The sequence below is a fragment of the Gorilla gorilla genome, chromosome 16 (assembly GCF_029281585.2).
Source record: "Gorilla gorilla gorilla isolate KB3781 chromosome 16, NHGRI_mGorGor1-v2.1_pri, whole genome shotgun sequence".
NCBI lineage: Eukaryota > Metazoa > Chordata > Mammalia > Primates > Hominidae > Gorilla > Gorilla gorilla.
This window is the reverse complement of record NC_073240.2, coordinates 40207355-40231573: the sequence shown is the minus strand read 5'-3', so window position 1 is coordinate 40231573 and position 24219 is coordinate 40207355. Positions and strand designations below refer to the sequence as shown.

The window sequence follows — 24219 nt, the reverse complement described above, 5'->3', positions numbered from 1 at the left end:
CTAGTCATTTGCTGAAGAACTCAGAGTCTTCCCATTTTCTCATTTCTAACTGGATGTGCAAAGAAAATGTAAAGGTTACACAGGACCTTCTTCTTGGCTGGATTTCTAGAGCATGTCTCTCTCTGACTTAATCCCTTCTCCTAGTGCCCCCAGTGTGCCTTATTCATGAGAAGGCATTAATTCTGATGCTCTTTCCCTCCTTTAGAACCATGGAACTAGATTTTTTGGAAAGGGAGGTGTTACACGTTTAATTGTATTCTCCTCACAAAAGATATGTTGGAGTCCTAACTTCTGGTACCTCAGAATGTGACCCTATTTGGAGGTAGGGTATTCACAGTGGCAACCAAATTAAAATGAAATTCTTGGAATGGGTTATAATTCACTGTGACTGGTGTCCTTATAGAAACGGATAAAAGGGAGAAATTTCAGATGCAGAGACACACATAGAAGAAAGATGACTCAGGAGTTTGAGGCCAGCCTGGCCAACATAGTGAAACCCCATCTCTACTAAAAATATAAAAATTAGCTGGACATGGTGGCGTGCACCTGGAATCCCAGCTACTTGGGAGGATGAGGCAGGAGAATCACTTGAACCTGGGAGGTGGAGTTTGCAGTGAACCGAGATCTTGCCATTGCACTCCAGCCTGGGCAACAGAGCAAGACTCTGTCTCAAAAAAAAAAAAAAAGAAAGATGACATGAAGATGCAGGGAGAAGACAGCCATCTGCAAGCCAAGGAGAATGGTCTAGAATGGATCCTTTCCTCACAGTCCTCAGAAAAAATCAACTCTCTGGACGCCTTGATTTTGGACTTTTAGTTTCCTGAACTGAGACAACTAATTTCTGTTGTTTAAACTACCCAAATTATGGTACTTTATTATGACAGCTCTAGTGAACTAATACAGTTGACCCTTGACCCTCCAACATAGTTCGTTAGGGGCGCTGACCCCCAGCTCAGTAAAAAATCTGAGTATAACTTTTGACTCACCCAAAACTTAACTACTAATATCCTACTATAAATAGCTGATTGGCACGTATTTTGTATGTTATATGTAATACATACTGTATTGTTACAATAAAGTAAGCTAGAAAAAAGAAAATATTATCAGGAAAATTATAAAGAAGTGAAAATATGTTTACTATTCATTAGGTCTTCATCTTGTCTTCACAGTGAGTAGAATGAGGAGCAGGAGAAAGAGGGGGAGTTGATCTGCTGTCTCAGGGGTGGCAGAGGAGGACGAGGTAGAGGAAGTGGAAGGGGAGGCAGGAGGGGCAGGTAGACTTGGTGTAACTTTCATTGAAAGAACATCCGTGTGTAAGTGGACCTGCACGGTTCAAGCCCATGTTGTTTGAGGGTCAACTGTGTAGGAGGAATTGTTCCTGCTTTTTTTTTAAACCCTGAGTAAATTCATCTTTCAAATTCTAATATTCAGCTCTCCTAGCAGAACTGGGTGTTCTCAATACTGAATAACAAAACCTCCCCCTAGAAGTTTTGAGGGGTGTGAGTGGCTAGAGATTAATATCTTTCATATATGTTAAATAATTTAGGAGGGCTGGAAGGAGCATTCCTCTTCCATCTCATGGAGAATGTAGTTCCAAGTATGGAGTATGTATATCCATGATTGTTGTCTTGGCTCTGAATATATTTCTACTTAATCCAGATTCTGCCTTGATCAGATTAGATCAGACCTCTCCCATTTCCAAACCGGGATGGCAGAACCACAGGCCCCAGTCCTCTGTTTGCCCCCATGTCTGAAACAATGCTTCTCCAGCTTTGCATAACCCACAGAAAGAATATTGTGACAGTGTGACATGCACCAGACTTTTATAACAGGTGCTTAAATTTTACTCAAAGTCGGAATGCTTCCAGTTGGCCACTGTTAAGTCCAAAGATTCTGTCCAAAGAGCACATTCGCCGTTCCTGGAGCTCAGAACGTGTCTCTTAACAGAAATCCTGGGCTGGGCAGCTTTCAAATATGGACTTTGGCAGATGGATGTGGTGGCTCACACCTGTAATCTCAGCACTTTGGGAGGCCAAGGTGGGTGGATTTCTTGAGGCCAGGAGTTTGAGACCAGCCTGGGAAATGTAGGAAAATCTCATCTCTACAGAAAATTTAAACATTAGCCAGGTGTGGTGATGCACACCTATAATCTCAGCTGCTTGGGAGGCTGAGTTGGGAGGAATTCTTGAGCCCGAGAGTTTGAGGCTGCAGTGAGCTATGATCATGCTACTGTAACCCAGCCTGGTTGACAGAGAGTAACCCTGTCTTAAACAAACAAACAAACAAACAAACAAACAAACAACAAAACCAATAAAGACTTAGGAAATCTCTCCCTGAGGATGGCTGCCAGATGCTGGGTGCCCTCAGAGGTCACAACCGTACAGCCACACCTGACCATCATTCTGCTGGAGCCTGCCTCCTTCCACTGTGACCTGGGCTTAAGCTGCTTCTCTGCACAACACTTCTGTGGCTTTAGAGCCTTCTAAATCTTCCTGCTGAGTCTTGCTGGAGAACGCAACACTAAAGACATTGGATAGAGATGAGCTTAATAAAGGAGAGGGTGGAAACTCCCGAAAATTTGGTGTTGGATGACATATTAGCAATCATTCTGCTCCCCCACCCAACCTTCCCCAGCCAGGGCGAGATTTTACTGATGCTGAACTTCAACTGAGGTTCCAAGATGTCAAGTGATTAGCTCAGAGTCACAGAGGGGTTAGAGGCAGAGTTGGAAACAGATCCAGATCTGCCTCCCAAGTCGGGCCTCATTCCTTTACAGGAGAAGTAAGATGAGGCAGCTCGGTTTGTTGATTGAAAGGCCAGTATCTTCTTAGTTTAGTGATCTTTTTCCTCTACCGAAGCTAGTCCTTTCCTAATACATGAAAATACTCCTGCTCCTGGGACACCTCAAGTCCCTTCCTCTAGTCCCTTTCCTGTTCTCTCTAATCCAACCTCATTCAGGGTCCTCCACCACCTGGCCCTCCATCCCTCCATCCTTCCCTCCTTCCTCATATTTGCCCTGTATTTCTGGGGTTGAGCTATACACCATTCTCTTGGCCATGTCTCCTACCAGTATTTCCTAGCTTTTGGTGTTGGTGAAAATCTTCTGAGGGTCTGAAAAAATGGAGATTCCCTGGTGTGTGTTTCATCTTGAGACATTCTGGAAAAGGAATCTGAAGTTTAACAGGAGTCCTCTGTGATTCTGATGCAGGGGAGCCAGAAATCCTGCCTGAGAATCACTGCTTTACACCTTCCCACCTCTGTTTGGGCATTTTTCTGCTAGTGTGGTTGAGGGCTTTGGGATTCCTACTCTGTCAAGTATGAGCTAAGTGAGCTTAGTCAAATCAAATCACCTTATTGCTCTACACCTGTGATGGTTAATCTTGAGTGTCAACTTCATTGGAATGAAGGATGCAAAATATTGATCCTGGGTGTGTCTGTGAGGGTGTTGCCAAAGGAAATTAACATTTGAGTCAGTCGGCTGGGGAAGGTGGACCCACCCTTAATCTGGGTGGGCACCATCTAGTCAGCAGCCAGCACACCTGGCTAGAATATAAAGCAGGTAGAGAAACATGAAAAAGCTAGACTGGCCTAGCCTCCCAGCCTACATCTTTCTCCCATGCTGGGTGCTTCCTGCCCTCAAACATCTGACTCCAAGTTCTTCAGTTTTGGGAATTGAACTGGCTCTTTCCTACTCAGCTTGCAGATGGCCTATTGTGGGACTTGTGATCATGTGAGTTAATATTTAATAAACTACTATATATATATATATATCTCCTACTAGTTCCGTCCCTTCAGAGAACCCTGACCAACACAACACCTCATTTCACACCTGTCTAATCTGGACATCAATTCCTATATTCTAGGAGTGTTGTGGAAGATTAAAAAACAGTGCTTTGAGTAGTAACATTGCCTCTGATCAGTTGATAGCCACAGAGAATAAGGTGTAAAGTTTTCTTCCGTGGGATAGGTATCGTCTAAAAAGTGGTTTGCAGAAGATCATAAAGCTCCTTAAAGTTTAGAGAAATTCGAGAAAAAATCTTAAGCAATCAGCTAGGTAGAGAAAAAGTGGGATCTTGATGAAGACCTTACACAGTCCTCATAGGTATGGAGGGTTGGGACCCAAGACTGACCCAAGCCAGGTGACCTAGGGCAAGTCACACAATCTATCTGAAGCTCAACTATCTCACTTGTGAAATGGGGATGATGATAATATTCTGTCCCTAGCTGCCCTGGGAGATGGTAGTGCTGATCAAATGGGACACACAGTGAGGCGTTTTGTGAATTAGCGAGTGCTCTGGGAATAGAAGCAAGTTATTTTTTGCACTGAAAAGGCAGCTGCCTTGTCCATTAGGTATTTCTCTCGGAATCAGAATGAAGCGATTGGTTAAAAATTGAATCATTAAAAACACCAACTTAAAATAGAGCCAGAATGGGATCTGTGTTTCAGGTGGTCAAGAAAAGTATTTGATTACTATTCTTAAATTTACCTGTTTGGGAGTTATGTTGCTGCTTTATCACGTGATTAAGGCCATGGGATTCCTCTAATATTCTCTATTTTTCCTAATTGCTGACTGTATCAAGTTCAAATGGTGTAGACCTGAAGGTAAAGCCTATCGGGAGTAAAAAATCCAAACCCCTAAACCAAAAACAACAATAAAAAAGAAATGAAATGCTCCACCGGGATTTCCTAAGTTAACACTGACAGAAGGTAGATGAAAGTTTAATAAGGCGGCACTGGGTTGACACTTGGTGCACATGAGCCTGGCTTTATGACCTTGGCCATCTGTGCCTTCACTTGCCTCTTTGGCTTCACCTCCCAGTCTGTCCTTTATGAATTCTCTCATCCTCCTTAACTGAGGTGCTTATTTCCTCAATCCTCTGTGTACTTGCCAACCACTGCCTTTGTTCAAACCATCAAACCACCAGCCCACCGTGCATCTCCTCTGCAATGCTGTCCTGTGTCTGTGCCTCTCCCTTCTTTAAGGATGCAGGCATCCTCCAGGAAGTGGTCCAGGAGCCTCGGCCCTCTGCAGAGGAGCTCTGCCTGAGCCTCTTGTGTGCCCTTGGCTCTGATTGCCCTGCATTGTACGTTGTGTATTTGGACAGCTGTTCTATAAACTGTTAGACCCTCAAGGCTGTGTCTTTTCACCTCTGCCTCCCAGAGTCTAGCACAGGTCTGTAAACATCAGAGCATAACAATTTCTTATTGTTGATAAAGATTCTGAAATACTAGTCTCCTTTGATGAGAAAGAGTGAACAGGCCGAGGTGGGTGGATCAGCTGAGGTCAGGAGTTTGAGACCAGCCTGGCCAACAGGGTGAAACTCTGTCTCTACTAAAAATACAGAAAATTAGCCGGGCATGGTGGTGCGTGCCTGTAATCCCAGATACTCAGGAGGCTGAGACAGGCGAATTGCTTGAACCTGGGAGGCGGAGGTTGCAGTGAGCTGAAGTCACCCCATTGCACTCCAGCCTGGGTGACAGAGTAAGACTCTGTCTCAAAAGAAAAAAAAAAAACATAGTAAACAGGGATGGGTACTAACTTTTACAGAGAAACCTAATGTGCAATGAGTGTATGAGGGGGGATGGTTAGATGCGTTGGCTCTGGAATGAGACCGCAAGCCCATTTCTTACTTCCAAACATGAGTAAGCATTAATTAAAAATATTAAATATTTGGATACCCATCTCTCTAATAATCAAGTTTCTTACTTCCTGACTTAGCATTCAAGCTGTACACCCACTGGCCCATGAACTAAAAACGTCTTTTCATTTAGGCATTAGAAATAGATGTAGAGCTGAATATTGAACCTATTTAGATGATTTTGACTTGGAACAGAAGATATTCTGCTAAAAAACTATTCTTAAACCCAACAAGAGAGGCTGTTTCTTCACAGGTAGAATAGTAAACTCATGTCTCTCATAAAGAGAATTTGTAAGTGGCCTTTCCCCCCAACCATTGAGACCACAGTCACATTTAAATAGTTTCATCAAATGAGGGAATTTTCTTATGAGACAAATTCTAAGCACTCAGGCCATGCTACAGTGAGTTTTTCAAGGGAGACCACATTTCCCAGGTATTTGGGGGCTCTTGTGCATCTATTTAGGGACTCAGAAATAACTTACTTCAGGCACGAACTTATAAAGAATGTCTTCACAATCCAAGTGCAACTTGAATCACAAAAAAATTAAAGTATCTTTTTTTAAATCTCAAGACATTAGAGATCTAAATTAAATTGAAGAAACACACATTCACAATGCTTGAGTTTTGTTGCCAGCCTTTATTTGATAATGCTGCCAAATATACCTTATTTTAGAAGAGCATTGTGAGATAGCAGAGAGATGAAAGTTAGACAAAGAACAATGCTGCCATGGAAAAGGCAACTGTGTGCTCATCACCCCTGCCCAGTGGTGACAGGTGGACACCTGGGTAGGAATGCTGCTGCTGGTTGGCTGGTAGGAGGTGCTGCAGAGAGACCCCTACCTGGCTCTCATCCTCTCTCAGTGGCAAGTCCATCTAGTTCAGACTCAGACAGGTGGAAGAAGTCAGCTCCTAGCTAGGGTATAATGAAGCATGATGGAAGTATTTGACCCAGTGGCTCTTCTATACCCAGGAGGCCCTGACTGCCACATTCACCAGTTGATTTTCCAGGTGAGGACAAATGGAGACTGATAAAGCTGTATTGGGATAAGGTTGCTATTGGTGGGATTGACTCACCCTCTATCTAAAGCCTCATTCTGATATCCCTCCCTGAGCAGGGAGAAGGATTAAAATTTCTGCCTTAGTAAATGACAAATCCCTAAAAACAGATTATGAAAGTGGACCACGAATAGTTTTCCTCTGGAATACCAAGATACCCTGGTATTCCAGAATAGAATATTTTCCCCACTCAATTTGTTTCCAGGACATGATGCCCAAGAGTTAATGTGTTCTGGTAGCATAGAAGGCACATAGTCTTGTCTTGGCTCTAGGACTGACACCATCAGGAACACCTTGGATAATCACTGGGTTGTACTTGTGCCTCACCTTCTCCATCTATATACTGAGCGCTTTACACTTTGGAGAAAACAACATGTTTGTCTACATGACTCTTCCCTGAATGACTTCTGCCAGTGTCTGCAGTTCTTGGTGTTAAACCTTCTTGGATCTACCCTTTCTAAGGGTATGGCTTCCAGTGGTTCAAACCTGGTGCAAATCACCCCTATTCAGAGAACCATCCCCAAACTTCTGCATCCAATGCTCTGTGAGACATCAAGTAGAGAAGTAGACTATGCTCTGGGGAAGGCTTTTTTTTTTTTTTTTTTTTTTTCAAAAAAACACTCTGGAGGAAGAAACAGTTCTACTCTGTGTTTCTCTGTGCTCCTCGTTCCTGGCCCAGGCAAGTGGGTGCTTCTTTCAGGCAACTGGAAAACAGCTGAAGAAATGCAATGGCAGCTCTGCACAGAGACAGAGTTGCTTAAGAGCCATCCTGAACTCAGGCCCGAAGAGCACTTTTAAAGCTAGTGATCTCGGCAGGAGCTGGCAAGATAAGTGTTGTTGGAAAACTTCTGTGTTTAGTTCTAAGTCATCTTCTTTTAGTTTCTTCCCTTAAGGAAAGGAATGCAACAGAAGAGAGCAAATTTGTTTATTTTCCTGACATTCCTTCATCTGCAGAGCATTAGGAACCTGTCTGTTATGGTCCTGGTTTGCTACTGGACCAGAAGGGAGGAAATTGGGGTAATAGGCAGAAGGATTCCTTTGATATAAAAAGACAACAATGCAACTAAACAAAATCCACATACCAAGCCTCCCGCTGGTGCCTATTGGATGAGGGCTGGTAAACAAGAACCTAAACTGCCCAGATTATAATGTGATTGGGCTTCGCTTCTCACTCTGAAATGCATATACAACCAAACAAAGGACATTAGCATCTGTGCTGTGCATCCCTCTTAACAGTCAATCATTACATTTATGACTGCCCTATGAGAGCTCAGGATCCCTGATCTTTCCTGATTCTTGGAGCCTTCCTCTGTGCTGCAACTGAGTTTAGTGAGAGAAAGAGTGAGCACAAATGTTGGTTCCCCAAACATGGCAGCTTAGGTTAACCCTTCAGCCTCAGCCAGGGTAATGGAGATTGCTACCAAATTTGTAAAGTTGTATGGGTAAATTTTGTCATCCTAAACTTGTGTGTCTTCTTATAGGAGGGAAACTCATTAAGGATAGGAAACATGTCCCTATAGAAAGCATAACTTCCTCTTCCCTCAAGTGTATGCCTCTTAACTGCCCAGGGTAACTAGTCCCTTAGCCTCCTGTCTGGGCCAGACATGGAATGATTTCTATCCTAGCTGTCACACCTGGGACAGTGACACTTATTAAATTTTACTTGATTTAGTGCTGAGACCCTGTCAGTCGGGTTTTGGGCAGTGGCTACAGTCCCTGTCATTTTTACCGCTCTTTGAAAATTGATTTCTAGTGGCAACAAACATGTTGGTTAATGAACTGGGGACAGTTTGTTTTTAGACCTTTAGAAAGACAGTTATCCTTATAGGTCATTTTATTCAAATTCTCCACCTATCCATGCAAAATGTTCTAAGATCCCTAAAAGAAAGTTCATTCTGTCTGTTTTAGTTGAAATCTCCCAGCCCTTGTTAAAGGCTGTAGTTGCAAAGATGACAAAGTGTATGCAGATGGGTGGGGAGTGCCTAGCTCACGGTGGTTTAGATATGTACTCGACCCTTTCCCTTGCCTCTGGGCTGAATGGGGACTGCCTCCAGGATGTTGGTTCCTCTGAGTTTGTGGAATATATCATAATTTGGCCTTATCTGTGTCCGTTCTTCTGGAAGCTTGGATAACTAACAGCTTGGTTGTCAATTAAAGTAAATTTTGATTATGATTAGGGGGTAAGAGTGACAAAACTGCCACATTTGGTTTAACACATTTTCCTTTTTTAGTTAAGAGAAGAAAGAGCCAAGAGTTGTTAGCAGCAGTTTCGGCTTCCATTGTGAAAATAAGTTATCTTCACTGTGAGAATTCTCCATGGGACTCAGGGCAAATCCAGGCCATAAGAATGCCTTTGTCTGATAAGCAAAATGGCAACATGTGGAGGTGGTGATATGGTTCAAGGAATACTAGACTTGCGGTCTGAAGACCTGGGTTCTTGAAAGGGGGACGTCTCTTATTAGCTGTGTAACTAGCAAGTCACAACCTCCCTGAGGCCCTGTTTCCTCCTCTGTCAAGTGTGGATAATATTTTCTCTGGCCACCTTATGGGGCTATTCTGAAAACCCCAAAAGATGTAGTAAATTTGGTCTTACATGGGGGTTCTAAAATCATCACCTATAATGATAATCAAGTATAGTAAAATTATCCTCATGAATTGTTAAGAGTCCATGTCGGAGATGAACATTCTTTTTCTTGATAAGTCCAATACAATCAACATTTTTCCATTTCTGGACAGATCATTGTTTCTTCAGTTGAGTATAAAATGAAGCACTGGAAAGCTACTGGGTACTATGCTTATTACCTACGTAATGAAATAATGTGTACACTAAAACCTTTTTGAAACACAATTACCTATATAGCAAACCTGCACCTGTGCCCCTGAACCTAAAATTTTAAAAAGGGATATATTAGCATTTCCATTTAAGGAAGCATGGTTAAACTGGAAATAAAACTGAACCTAAGTTTCACCCATGTTGCTTTCTTTTCTTGCTCCTGTGTTCATTGTTCATTCATGCAACAAACTTAATAAATAAAATGGCTTATCAAAAAGTAGGATTTAATATAACTGAGAGCAACACAAATTCAACACAACTTAAAGTTGATGTGATTATGAAATGCAATTATCAGCAAACGTAAGAAAAAAAATCTAAAAAGTGAACAACAACCACAACAGATGAACCACTTGATTTGCATTTAGAGGCTCTGTTGTACCAAAAAAGGTGTCTTTTAAACAGTAGAAGCCAGGTTTGATGGTGTGCGTCTATAGTCCTAGCTACCAGGGAGGCTCAGGTGGGAGGATTGCTTGAGCCAGGAGTGCGAGGTTACAGCGAGATATGATTGTGCCACTACTCTCCAGCCTGGGTAACAGAGTGACACCCTCTCTCCAAACGAACAAGCAAACACCAGTAGAATTTTACTTCACATGATGAGATTCTCCTAAAATGACATAGGAGACATAGGAGCAATGGAACCAGCCAGAGGAAAAGCGGTCACATCACCCTTCTCAAACTCTTTTAATGAAATGGTAGATGGAACCACCCCATTGTTTCTCTTTCTTGTACAGGCTGTAATTGCTTTTCTTTATTACCTTGTGTGTGTATACTTGCATTCTTATAAGTTAAATGCATGCATGTGACTACAGTGCAGTAAAAGCTTTGAAAAAAAAATCAAAGGGCTATACAGATGAAAGGTGAAGGGTTGCAAGACAGAGAAGGAGAAGGCGGCTTCCCAGAATGGTGAGTCAGAACTGCCATGATAAACCCAATGGTTGCTTTTTGGGGAAGAGCAAACTAGGGTGCTGGGTGCGGAGGCTACAGCTGCTGTCTAGTTGCTAAGACAAGGATCTCAGCAGAAAAGGTTTTTTTGAAAGCAACTTTGAAGATATACAACAAACTGCATATATTTAATTCAATTTGATGAGCTATGATGAATGTATATGCTCATGAAACCATCACTATAACCAATATAACAAACATTTCCATTTTTCTGAAAAGATCCCTCATGCTTCTTTGCAATCCATCTTTCCCTCCACCTTCATTTCCAGGCAACAAACGATCTACTCTTTGCCACTACATACTAGTTTGCATTTTTTAGATTTTTATATAAATACATAAATGGAATAATACAATATGTATTCTATTTTGAGGGGGTTTTGTCTTTGTTTACACAAAATAATGATTTTGAGATTCATCCATATTGTTGTATCAACAGTCTGCTCTGTTTTGTTTCTGAGTACTATTGTATAGATATATCACAATTTGTTTATCTAATCACCTATTGATGGACATTTAGGTTGTTTCCAGTTTTTGTCTGTTACAGATAAAGTGGCTGTGAATATTCATGTATGAGTCTTTATGTGAACATGTGTTTGTATTTACTTGATGTAGAATTGCTGGGTCATTCCAAACATTGTATGGTAGGTTTATGTTTAGCTTTAGAATCTACAAAACTCTTTTCCAAAAAATTTGTATCATTTGCTATTTCCACCAGTAGTGTATGCAAGTTCTGCTTGCTCTGCATCATTGCCAACGCTTAGTATGGTTGGTCTTTTTAATTTAAATCTTTCTGATGGATGTGGAGTTATATTTCACTGTGGTTTTCACTTACATTTCCCTGATGACCAATGATGTTAAACATCTTTATATATGATTTTAGCCCTTGATAGATAACTCTTTTGAAGTGTCTGTTCAACTTTCATCACCCATTAAAGAAAATAGGTTGTTTGTCTAGTTCAATAATTGTAAGTAATTATTGAGTTGTAAGGGTTCTGTATACATTTTGGCTACAAGTCCTTTGGATATTTTCTCCTAGGCAGTGGCTTGCCTGTCTGTTTTCTTAATGGTATTTTTCACAGAATAAAAGTGTTTAATTGTGATGAAGTAGCATTGAGCAAACAACATTTCTAATAAATGCTCCATTATTTTTATTTTCTTCCTAAGAAAAGTTTGCCCACTCCAAGTTTACAAAACTTTTCTCCTTTATCTTTTTTAGAAGTTTTGTAATTTTATATTTTGCATGGAAGTCTGTGGTCCATTTCAAATTCCTTTTTGTATATGAAGAGAGTTAGGGGTCGATATTCATTTATTCCTTTATGGATAGGTAATTGATTTGGTAGCATGTGTTGGAAAGGCTATTATTTCCTCATTAAATTGCCTTGGCACCTTAAATGAAAATCAGTTGACTATATATGTGTTGGCCTATTCTTGGCTTCTATTCTGTGTAGGGTTTGCAGTTGTCATCTGCAAGAGGTCTAGGCTATAGGGGACTCATACTTTCATAACAGAACCAGATTCCTCAAATAGGTTTTTGACATGAAGTTTATGTTTTCCATTATGAAATTAATATATTGACTCCTAAATAAAATAAAGAGCAAAAAAGTAGAAAGTAGAGAGAAACATTCACTTATTATCTCACTCTCTGAAGCAAGCTGCTTTTAAGTTGAAAAATACATGTTCTTCCAATTTTTTTCTCTCTCTCTCTGAATATTTAAGGAACATAATCAGAGGCAGAATCGTCTGGTGGTTAAAAGTACAATCTGGAGTTAGACTGCTTGATTTTCAATCCCAGCTCTTCCACTCATCAGCTTTGTTATCTTAGGCAAGTAACTTAATATCACTTGGCTTTGTGTTCCTCATCTCTAAAGGAAAATCTACAACATATGCTTATTTGCGAGGCGGGGTAGGGGGGCCATGGGGTTGAGTTAACCTATGTGAGTCAGTTAGTGTAGTGTCTAGAACAAAAGAAATGCTCCAAAATTCTTGGCTATCCTCATCAACACCTTCATTTCTTCCATCCATTTCTAAATACAGCCATTTTCTCAGGGCCAGGTAACTAGATTGAAGCAGAGTACATGAAGAACTAACCATGCCTCACTGTGAGTATGCTTTAATTTTAACATGGTTATCGTCTTGCTTTATACATTTTTGCATATACTTAACAGATGAAGCTGACCCTCTAGAGGGCTAGTGTTCAGATACCAGCACTGAGTTCCACATCCAGTGAAGGCGTTGGGCCTCTTGGCAGCTGTTGGGTAGTAGGGCTGAATGCCAGTTAGCAGGATGTCCATCCAACCTGTGCAGTGTTGGGAAAGTGAATGCCAACCTTCAAAGACCAGGGGGCCTCTGCAGAACTGGCTTCCAATTGCTATCTGGCTTATCCCCTGCCACAGATATGCCAGCACTTTAGCAGTGGACTTATTTAGCTCTTCAAGCCTAGAATTTCTTCTTACAAACACAATATGCAATACAAAGATGATAGGAAAGTGTCAGTAGATTTTAATTATTATGTATTTAAAAATACCCACATATTGCAAGCATAGAAAATTACCTGTAGGCTATTCATGCCTGGATTCACTTTCTATTGTTTTCAAGGCATGGAAGTATATCCATTTCTAGATTTTACATGTAAAAATTTGTAGTATGAGAAAGGGCAGCAAAGGTGTGATACAGCTGTGGAACCAGCTCCATGGAACAGCTGTGCTCCAGTTGTTTAGATTCCCCCAACAGGAAGACATACAAGGTGAAATTCTGGTTCATATCATCTTTGAATCTAAAGTCTCCTGTTGATCTCAGCTTTTTTTTGAGAAGATATTGTCTTTTGTAGTGTAAATCTGCAGAAGAACTTATGTAGATGAGGAAAGATGACTATTCACATAAATCCTTGGAGATTTAATGGCTGTGCTAGATTTTCTCCATTTGCACTTCTAGATCCAGCCTACCCTTCTCTGGGCTGCTCTGTGGAAGCTGATTTACAAGGGTCTCATCAGTGGATATTGGGCTTGGCCATTGGGAGGCAGCAGCAAGAGATCATAGAGTGGGAGGAGAGGAAGGCTTGGGTGTTAATTTCCCCTTTTCCCTCCCTTCTCTGCTGTTCCCTGAAGGGTTTGGATCCTCTGCAGCTGGCCTCTCAGCTATAGCTCTCTCACTTAGGGCTCTGGTAGCAGCTCCCTGCTTGACCCTCCAGGGAGAGGAGAGTTGGCACCTTTCTGCTGTGGCTACTTGTGGGATGCTTAACTCTCCCTGTTGGTTCCCTCAGCCACCCCTGCAGATGGCTCCTTCATGAAGATCTCCCCATTTGGAACACAACATCTGTTTCCTGCTGGGACCCTGACTGACACAAGGGTCAAAATAAGCTCCTCCATGGGAAGCATTGAGAGAGGCAGAAAATAAAGAGAAGGAAGATAATACTATCCATTCATTGCAGTCGTCTATGTGCTAAATACTGTGTGAAGCATTTTGCATGTATTCAGTAAATATTTACCCAATGCTTTATGTGGGTTAAACACTAATAAATAGACAGTTTCTCTGCTCTCAGAGAGATGACACATGCAATCCTCATAACGACCCTACTGTTATTATCATGACTTCTAGCATAGGAAAGTTGAGTCTCAGAGAAGTTAAATTACTTTCCCAAGGTCACCAGCAAGTAATTGCAGAACTTGAATTTGAGTCCTGGCTGTCTGACTCTAAAGCCCACACCCTCTTCTCTCCACTGTAACAATAGCTGCTCATGTACCCTCGCAAGTCGGCAGCTGGATGAATTCCAGGAGAGGAGCTGTTTTGTTCAGCTTGGTAATGACAGAAGTGTAGGGAAAGCCTGGAATCATCCCAAGAGAAGGCTATGGGGCTGAACTGCTTAGGGACAACTCATCGAGGATGAGCTGGTGGAGGGCTGTGATTGATGGGTGCTGAGAGGCAAAGGTGCCGTTGGCCCCAGTAGGCTGAGGATGAGGGATTCAGATTCTTGTCCCTGGACCTTCCCAGTTCTGCCAGGAGCCAGCTGTTGACAGCAGGTAGAGATGCCTCTTTTGTTGAAGTTGAAGCATTTTCCTCTGCCCTGCCAGAGGCATCTGTGTGCCATGAAAGGACTGTGTCTTTTACAGGCAGGAACCTTCACGACGAGGTCACTCTTCTCTGCAGTTTCCTGAAGGACGTGCTAAGCTTCAAGAGGAAAAATAAACTGGCTGGCATATCGTTTGGGGCTTCAGGATTCAAAACCTTGGGTCCCCTTCATTTTTGTGGCTTGTTCATTAAATCCTAAAGAGAACGACCTTGGAGTGAACCAACTTCCTGAAGGGACGTTCCTGACCAGCAGCAGGAATGGTCTGAACACCCACGGCCAGCTCTCCAGGGCTCTCTCAGAGCAGCCTGCTTGCAGCGCAGCCCGTGACTCACAGCCCACTGGGACTGCAGGCTGAAGCCGCTGACAGCTGCCTGAGTCACCTCAGTCTTGAGGCTGGTTGAACCAGGATGAAGTCGGGGAAAGTGGGAACCCTTTTCAGAAGAACCAGGCTTCATTGTTTCTGTGGTTTATTTACAGAATCCGATGGGCTCCTCATTAGCTCAAGTTTTCTTCCCCCTTTTCCTCCTTCCTTCCATCTCTTCCTCCCTCCATGCTTCCCTTCCTTTCTTTTCCCTTTCCCCATACCATCTCTCCATTTCCTCTTTCCATTTCTCCTGCTTTCTCTCCCTCCTGTCTTCCTTGTCTCCTTTCCTTCCTTAAATAGCCACCTCAGTCAGCTTCCGGCATGAGATTAAATGCTGGAGTCAATGCTTGATGGGACTTCTTCCTTTTAAGGGTACATCTTTCTAAGGTAACCATGTGAGTGTCCCCGACACGTCATCTGTCAGGCAGATCAACAGTCACCTCCTGACACAGAAAGGCCTTGGGCTTCAAAGATTCCAATGAGGAAATTATAGGCAATTTAAATGTGGGTGTCAAACTAGAAACTTCTCTTTTGAGGGATTCAAAGAAACACACTATTTATATTCATGCCCATTTTCTATTTGCGATGAGAAAGCAGGGTATAGTCAGGCCAAGTGTATCAGCAATTGAACAACAACAAAAAATCTCATTTTTCATGGAATCAAAATACAGGGTAATTTTGAACTCTTTTTGCCACTTGGCTTTGGACAAAGCAAAGTCCAGAATCGGGAAGCCCAGGTTAGGTGTCAGGTTGTCCAACTTGTTGTGTGGGCTTCTCTTCCATTCTATTATAGCTCTGTTCACCTTGCCGAGAGCTAATCAGTTCTCTTTCAACTTTTCCACTCCATCCCCCTGTGTGACCAACAATGCAGGATTTTCCATGACCCAGAGAATAGCAGTTGATGATAGAAGTGAGAGCTTATTGCCAGGAATTTTATTTGTACAGAAACCTCTAGAGAAGCCCTTCTCCATCCCCACCCTACCACAGTATCTATCCCATTATGATTGGCCCAACATTCATATAACACAGTCCAAGAAAATGGGCGAGTCAGTCCCCCAAAGGCTTATAACTAGACGTGAGGGAAGGTCTAGAGCTGATGTCCCTCTCCTACGCTGCCATCTGGTGTGGACTGTGGGGTGTCCATGAATGAAGCACCTGCAGAGTGTCAGGATGCCAGGACACTCACCCTGACATCACCTGGCGTGCATACAGAGCTGGGCCCCCCGCAGTTGTGAGCTCATTCTCCAGGGTGGAAAGAGGTGGATTATTTGTGTGTTTTCTGTCCAAAGATGGCTGCTCTGGGCCTGACCTTCTTGGCTTAGGGGGAGGTGATGTCACCCAGTGCTTCCTGCAGCTGCTGTAGCATGAGAAGTCACCCTCCACCCCCAGACCCCAGAGAGGTGCTGCAGTTTAGAGCCAGTGCATGTGGGTTTCATGACCAAAACGTCACTGACTTGCGGCTGAAGGAAGAAAGCGGTATTCATCATAGCAAGTGAGTTGCCAGTGAAAACCCGAGCGACCTGAAGTGTGGCCACGTCCAGATCCCCCGCCCTCTGGGGTGTGGTTCGCGGGAGGCCAAGCCTCAGTCTCTTTTGTGTCTGCATAGATCCACTGATTTGTTCTTAGAAAAGGTTAAAAGCTCTGAATACAACCATTGTGTCAATTTTGAAAGGTTTTTGTTGTTGTTGTTTTAAAAATTATTTTCTTACGAGCAGTGACTAATCAAGGATCCTATATTCCAGGACCTAGTTCTCCCAATCGGTTAGCTATAGAATCTCAGTCGGCAGAACAATGAATGTGTACTAAATAAACAAACAAACCCAAACAGAAATGTAATCAAATACATTTAACAAGTGCTGAAAAATGTAAAATATAGTCAAGTGGCACATAACTACATTTTCATCAATGATGGGCTGTATATGCAACTGTGGTCCCATAAGATTATGATATCTTATTTTTACTGTACTCTCTCTACTTTTAAATATGTTTAGATACACAAATGCTTACCATTGTGCTACAGTTGCCTACAGTATTCAGTACAGTAACATGCAGAGCAGGTTTGTAATCTAGGAGCGATAGGCTACACCATCTAGCCTAGTTGTGTAGTAGGCTCTATCATCTAGGTTTGTGTAAGTGCACTCTGATGTTCACATAGGACAAAATCACCTAATGACACATTTCTCAGAAGGTATCCCTGTTGTTAAGTGATACCTGATTTTATGTATATATTTTGAATATTTGAACTGTAGTAATGTATATTAGAGGATCAAAATGTCCCGCTTAATTATTTTTAAAATCTAGTATTTGGCAAGCATACTTGCCCATGCCACTGTCTAGCACACCTGTTCTATCTCGTGGAATCCACTCTAGCACATCCTATCTTAGGTGAGAAGACAAAGCTACGTATGGCTTCTCCTTTTAAAGTTTTTCTTTCTCTTTTTACCTTAACTTGTTACTCATGAAACAGATAGTAATTGAACCCACTTATTCATTCACTTACATATTTATATATTATATTTAAAAATATGTGAAATGCAGGATGCGTGAAGCTGAGAGAGGCGTGGTTCTCATCTTTGAGGACTTCACAATCCAGTGGATAGGCTGAGGTGGCCACAGGGGAGGAAGCAGCTGTAGTTACAGAGCCTGAGGTCAGGAGCAAGATCTTGCCTGGAGTCACGGATGGGGGTGGTGTGAGCAAAGGGTTGCGTGTGGGTGGAAGCTAAGGGTGGGGAGGAAAGCATGTAGGGTAGGAAGAAGACTGGGCCAGAGATGGAATTCCAAGAACCAAACGCACTCATGGGCTGGACAAAGGGAGAAGAGTCTGTGAAAGAGACAGGAGACGTCAGAGGGCAGTAGGAAGCTTCCCACCGTTAGATTCAGCCTGGGCTCCCTGAGCAATGTGATGATGGCATTGAATTGTCTCCCTGGGCAGGGAGAAAGAGTGAGGGTCAGTGGTGTGTAGTGGTGTGTGTGTGTGTGTGTGTGTGTGTGTGTGTGTGTGTGTGAGAATGAAGGGCAGTTGGGGAGAAACTTGCTCATAAATTTTAACCAATGTGTAAACTGTTCACGAATATGACTCTGGAACTTGAATGGTCTTGGTGTTTAAGAGCATGAAGTGTAAAACCAGACAAATCTGGCCTTTGAATACTGGTACTGCTTCACGATGACAACAACCACAAAACTTAAAAAAAAACCATTTCTTTCTGTTTTTATTAACAAGTTTAACAGACAGCTTCCTTGAATGAGGGGACATAATACAAATTATGGTGACCTATATATAAAACCTGACACCAAATTTGCACTTTTGAGAAAATGTGTATATAAAAATATGCCTTAAAATCGGCACCAAAACACAGTGCAGCAATTAACCCACAACCCCAACAGGAGTGGCCGCAAAGGCAGGTCTGGTTTGTGGACTCAGGGAGCTCTTGGTCCCACAGCCTCACAGGTGAGCCCTGTGTGAGAATGGCCTTCTCTGAAGAGGAGCCAGGAGAGCTTTTTCTTTGAAGGCAGGACCTCTGTGAGTTCCAAATGTCACAAGTGTGGCATCAAACAAAAATGGTGCTGAGAAGAAAGGCAGGAGGGAGAAGAGTTGTCTTTGCCCTAACAACAATTTTTAAGAAACCATATACCAGGCCTCATACAATGATTGGCACATGGTAAATGCTGAATTAATGCTACATTATCATAATAATGGTGAGGAGATCACATATGAGCTATTCTTGAGATGCAGACATACTTTCCCAATGACACAGGTGGTAAGCAACTTCCAGTCACAAAAGCAAGGGTAATTTTTGGGTTTTCCCTGCTGTGGAGTATTCTCTGTCTCCTACCATTATAATTCCCTTTGACTTTATCCTATGTACAAATAAACTGCGTTAATAAAACTCCTTTTTCTGGTAGCTGTTCAAACAAACAAACAAACAAACAAACAAACAAACAAACAAACAAAAACAGTCACCACAACATTACCAAAGAGAAAAAAAAACGGCAAAAACTAGAACTTTAAATATCTCTAATGTCTCTATCCATACCATCATAGTCCTATCTTTTTGCTCATGGGTAACTGTTTTGCCGCGATTTTAACCTCACGAATGTTCAAAGTGGCTTTAGATGGTATTGATGAAATGCTACCATTTTTTGTACTTTTCTGGTCCTGGAGGGAAGTGCAGAATGGATGGTCACTAGAGGCTAGAGTGGCTAGTAAGGCTTTTGTAATCAGAGGGGGCTCAGTTGGTGTCTTCAGCTTCCTTCTGTGGGAGGTGGCTCAATATTGGAGCCTTAGACTGGTGTGGACTCTGCCTCTCTGGATCTTCTCTTGAGCAGAGGCTGATCTCACTGCAGCAGCAACAATACATTTGCTGTCCCATCAGAGCATCTGGTCAGCCACCCAGCTGGGTTAAACACCAGTCCTCACTATTCCCTGAACATTAGGGGGTCTCAGATGAAGCTTTCCAAGTTGCTTTGGGAAACTCCTTTCTGTAGGTTTGAGGTGATGAACAAACCTACAGAAAGGAAACCTCCCATGCTGTGTCTCTTGGAGTGGGGTAGGGCGCATAGCTTACCAACAGCTGTCTCCAAAACACCTCATCTCCAATAACCCCTGACCTGTTTAGTGTCTCATGACGGGTGAAGAATTATAAAAACATTATGCAACTGGTTTAAGAATACCTCCTTTGATCATTTGCCTTATGTTTGGCATGTTCTATCTGTTGCTTTGGTATTTCATTCAAAACTTCCAGTAACAATAATGCTAATACTCTAACTTGACTGCTCATCTCTAGCCATTGCCCTATCTCCTTTCCATCGTGACTGAAATCACCAGCCTGGAATTCTCTTCCTCCCCACTTTTCTTACTGGAATCCACTCACTTGTCATTCAGATCTCAGGCCAAGTGTCCCTATCTCCATGCCCCTGTGACTCCTCCATATTACAGACTCTTGTGTCAAGAATCTTTCTTTTGAGCCCTTGTCAGTTTCATTCTTACATTTATGTATATATTCATTAATGTTCGTCTATTCCTCATCGTATCCCTGGCATATAGTGACACTCAGTGAGTACTTTTGAATGAATGAATGGATGTTTGTATCACCCACTAGACTGTGGTATCTGTTGAAATCCTTCCCCCCAGACTTCAAGACAAAAATATCATTGTAGTTGTTGCTGAATAATCCTTGTAGGTCTTAATCTGCTTTCAGTGGTTTTCAATAAGATAAGAACATTCTTTCCTAGCTTCATTTCACCAAGTATTTATGGAGTATCTACTACATCCTTGGCAATGTTTTAGGTATGTTCTGTACATTATTTCACTTGTCCTCAGAGAAACTCTATGTGGTTTGCATTAATACGTGTACTTTCCAGGTGAGGATGCTGAAGCTCAGGGATGCTGAATGACTTGTCCAAGGCATCTAGGTAATAACATGTGAATTCAAATTCGATCCCAGGTGTGTCTGACACAAAATCTGTTGTCTCTTTATTATATTGTTTTTCTGATATTTAATATCCCTATAGTTAGGTATAAAATAGTGTGGCTCTGAATAAATGGAAGAGCAATCAAAGAATGAGCTATGAATATTCATGTTAGAAATACAAAAGCCAAGAGATATATAGCAGAACCTTGTATTTCATGTTGGTGTGTGCATGCTGCTCATTTGTGTTCCCAACTCAGTAGCAAATTCCAAATTTTTCTGCTCTAGGCAGGTGAAGTTTGTTATTTGCAAATATATCAGAGTTTATTTTATTTTCCACATAAGCATTATATGCTGATTCTAAAAAGGTGGCCTGCACTAGCACAGTTCGGCCAGTCTATCTCTAGAAACCCAGTTTTTAATACATGTATTTTTTGGGGTCTGTTTACAAACCCCATGGGGAGATAGTGAAAATTGTATACCTTCTCTCCAGTAAAAGGCACACATTGATTTTGAGTATTATTTTAGAGTTTTAATACTTTGAACTGTATAGAACCCAACTTAATTACCTGTAGTCTGTTTGGAAAGTCTCAGAATTCATCAGTTTGATACTGACTGAGCACCAAGCATAGAGCAGGGTGTAGAAATGAGCACTGAAGATGTTTATAAGAAATCAATATGCTTTATTAAGGAATCATAGAATATTAAGGTGAAGGATCCTCAGCTCACATTTCATCTAACCACTGCAAACATTAGGGAGATATTTGCATTAGGGGATCCTTAGGACTTCTATGTAGCTGTTCCCAGTCCTAAAGCTCTGTGAAAATGCGAATACCTTTTTCTACTGTGAATGCACGTATGCATACAATATCAGTTCCTTGTGAACCCTTTTTCACCTCCATGATATTTGGTCATTGTTTGGATTCGGATGAGACTTCTGTTGCTAATAAGAGGGCTCAGTCATCTTATACAATCCAGAACTCTTCAAATTTCTCTACAATTGTAGTGATACAAGCTGCTAATCTCCTTGGTTAAATTAATGACTGTACTTTCTGGTATTTTAAAGTAAATAATTCTGAGTTGAACAGAAGGTCTGGAAAATTAGGAAACTGGCTTTTACCATGGGATGCAGATGAATCAGACCTGCTAATGTGTGAATCGTCACAGCTTTGAAGCATCTCTGGATAACATGTGACTTCGTGGATGAACTGTAATTGAAACTCACAGGTATGGAACAAACATCATGGTCAGGCAAAACTGCTCTCTCCTAGGCAAGGAATTCCGTGTAGATTTCATTTTTATCTCATTTAATCCTCACGACAATCTTAAAAGTGATTGCTAGTACTTTTTGACAAATGAGGACACAGTGACTCGAGAAGTGAAATAACTTACCAAAAATCACACACCACCGAGTGGTAGAATCAGGATCCAAGCTCAAGCTTTCTGGTCTAAAATTCCTGCTACATCACTAGTTTATGCTGCCAAAATCACAGACATCCCCCTTTGGAGCTACAGGGAAAGCCAGGCTACCAGGGCCCTTTGCACAGACTCAGCTCAATCCATAGCTCTGCCATGAACTAGCTGTGTGACCATCAGCATGTTACCTAGTCTTTGTGCCTGTTTCTTCCTCTGTAAAATGAGGCTGGTAGCAGCAGTACCATTTTATACGGCAGCTGTGAAGATTAATGAGTTACTATGTAGAATACTTCTTAGAATACTACTAGGCACATGGTAAACCCCCAGGAAATATTAGCAATTATTGATTACTTGAAGTTCTCTGCCCACTTCCCTGAGCTCGCAGTCTTCTACTGCACCAGGCCTACTTTTTCGAATTGAGAGCATGAGAGACATGTTTTGTTATTTAGTACAATCAACCTCTGGGAGGACCGTGGCCTAATTAATTACAGACTATTTTTTGAAGGCAAGATTTTTATAATGCTTTTGTGGCAAGTTTTCTTTCCCACTTACATTTAATTTTGGCAATAAAAAAGCAAAATTAGCTAACTTTTCTTCATTCTTGCCTGCTGTCAATAGGTTGATGTCTGCCAGCCAGACCGAGGGGCCAACCTTTTATGTATTTATTTTTAAACTTCCATTTTGACAAACCTAGTGGCACTTTTTCAGCTGTTAATGCAGATGATCTGCCTTTATTGCAGGCCCACCAAATGGTCAGTCATCTCTTCTGGTTTCTGGACTCTGACTTCCCTGAGGACAAGAACCACTGACATTTAACTTGTCTCTGTCACACCCCTGCCTAGACAGGGCCTGGCATGTAATGGGCAGTCAAGTGATGTCTGTAGAATGAACTAATGAATGAATGAATGAATGGGCCCACAATCAGAGCGTCACAAACCTGGCTGTTTTGGGAAGCCACGCTTGCTTGCCATTTGGATTCCTCCCCAAAGCAAGAATGTTGACAATGAGAGACAAATCCATAAGCCCCTATGCTCAGGGCTTTCTCAGCTCATTGCCAGTATGTTTGAAAGAAGCCGAGTAGGCCAGCCTGGGGAATGTGCCCCATTTCTCTCTAATATGGTTTGGCTCTGCGTCCCCACTCAAATCTCATCTCGAATTATAATTCCCACCTGTTGAGGGAGGGCAGTGACTGGATCATGGGGGCGGTTTCCCCTGTGCTGTTCTCGTGATAATGAGGGAGCTCTCACGAGATCTCATGGTTTTGTAAGTGTCCGGCATTTCACCTGCTTGTATTACTCGCTCCTGCTGCCTTGTGAAGAAAGCGTCTTGCTTCCCCTTCACCTTCTACCATGATTGTAAGTATCCTGAGGACTCCCCAGCCATGTGGAACTGTGAGTCAGTTAAACCTTTTTGCCTTATACATTGCCGGGTCTCGGGCAGTTCTTTATAGCAGTATGAGAATGGACTAATACACCCTCTTATCTGTGTGGATTTTTTTTTGCCAGGTAGGCTCCAGAGCTGTCTTTCCCCACCCCTCTATCACCTATCTGGTGTCACTGCGTGACCCAAATGGCTGGCTGAATGACAGTCTATCTTGTTAAATCATCTTGACTCATTTTTTTTCTTGAAAAATTTTGCTTGCCTTAAACATGTGCTAACTGGATTGGACTTGCAAGGGCCCTGTACTGGATAAAGCTAATGCTGTTACTATCTTATTTATATTGCCTTCTCAAGGGTGGTTATTTAGCTTAGACTTTCTCTGAGGAAGGAATAGCTAAATTGCTTCAAAGGAACATTCTTTTTCCCAAATAGGAATTCCCTGGTCATAGCTTATCTCAGCAAGAACCATATACTTGTGACGACATGAGCCAGATTCTCCTACTGTGTGATTTTACTGGAATTCCCCACAATTCTGTAGTAACTTGATGCTGACCTTAAGTTTCTTTCAGCGATGATACTGTATAGTCTCCTTTTGAGTTTGGACACTGGCAAGAGAAACTTAAGCTGGCTGAACAACACAGGATGAAAGTTTGTAAGTGGGAGGAAAGTTTCACCCAGATCTGGAAAAACTCAATGTGTTTTTAGAAAAGAGTGGCAAATGTTTCCAAAGCATTATAAATCGAGTTCACCATTTGGATGGCATTGATTTATATTAAGAATTCTACTCAATAGTAGTTTGGAATGCAAGGCAAAGAAATCTGACCTCTAGCTGTATGAAATCAAAAGAGACATACACCATCTCCAAAGTGTTCTGTCTCTGTGCAGATGAGGCTAAAAGCCACATCACCAAGCCTATTCTCACACCACCTGCCATTGCTGACTAATCGTGCAAACCAATACCTGGAGAGCCACGTGTCCTGCCTCTCAAATGCCTCAGATGTATCTGCTGCCCTCATTAGCACTGCTGTAACCCCAGGCCAGAGCTCAAAGCCTCCACCTGGTAGCATCAGGTTGTTTTCTGGCTGTGGTGTGGTTTCTGATCAGCATCAATCAG

At 42.1% G+C, this 24219-nt stretch overlaps 1 long non-coding RNA gene across 1 annotated transcript in view; it reads left to right on the top strand.

Moving 5' to 3' along the window:
• Positions 1–6450: 6450 nt before the first annotated feature.
• LOC129527089 (uncharacterized) overlaps positions 6451–24219 on the top strand; it is an 84257-nt gene continuing 66488 nt past the window's right edge. Inside the window, exon 1 of the long non-coding RNA XR_008671991.2 lies at positions 6451–6648. This is a non-coding gene — a long non-coding RNA (uncharacterized lncRNA). The remainder of the gene's footprint in view (positions 6649–24219) is intronic.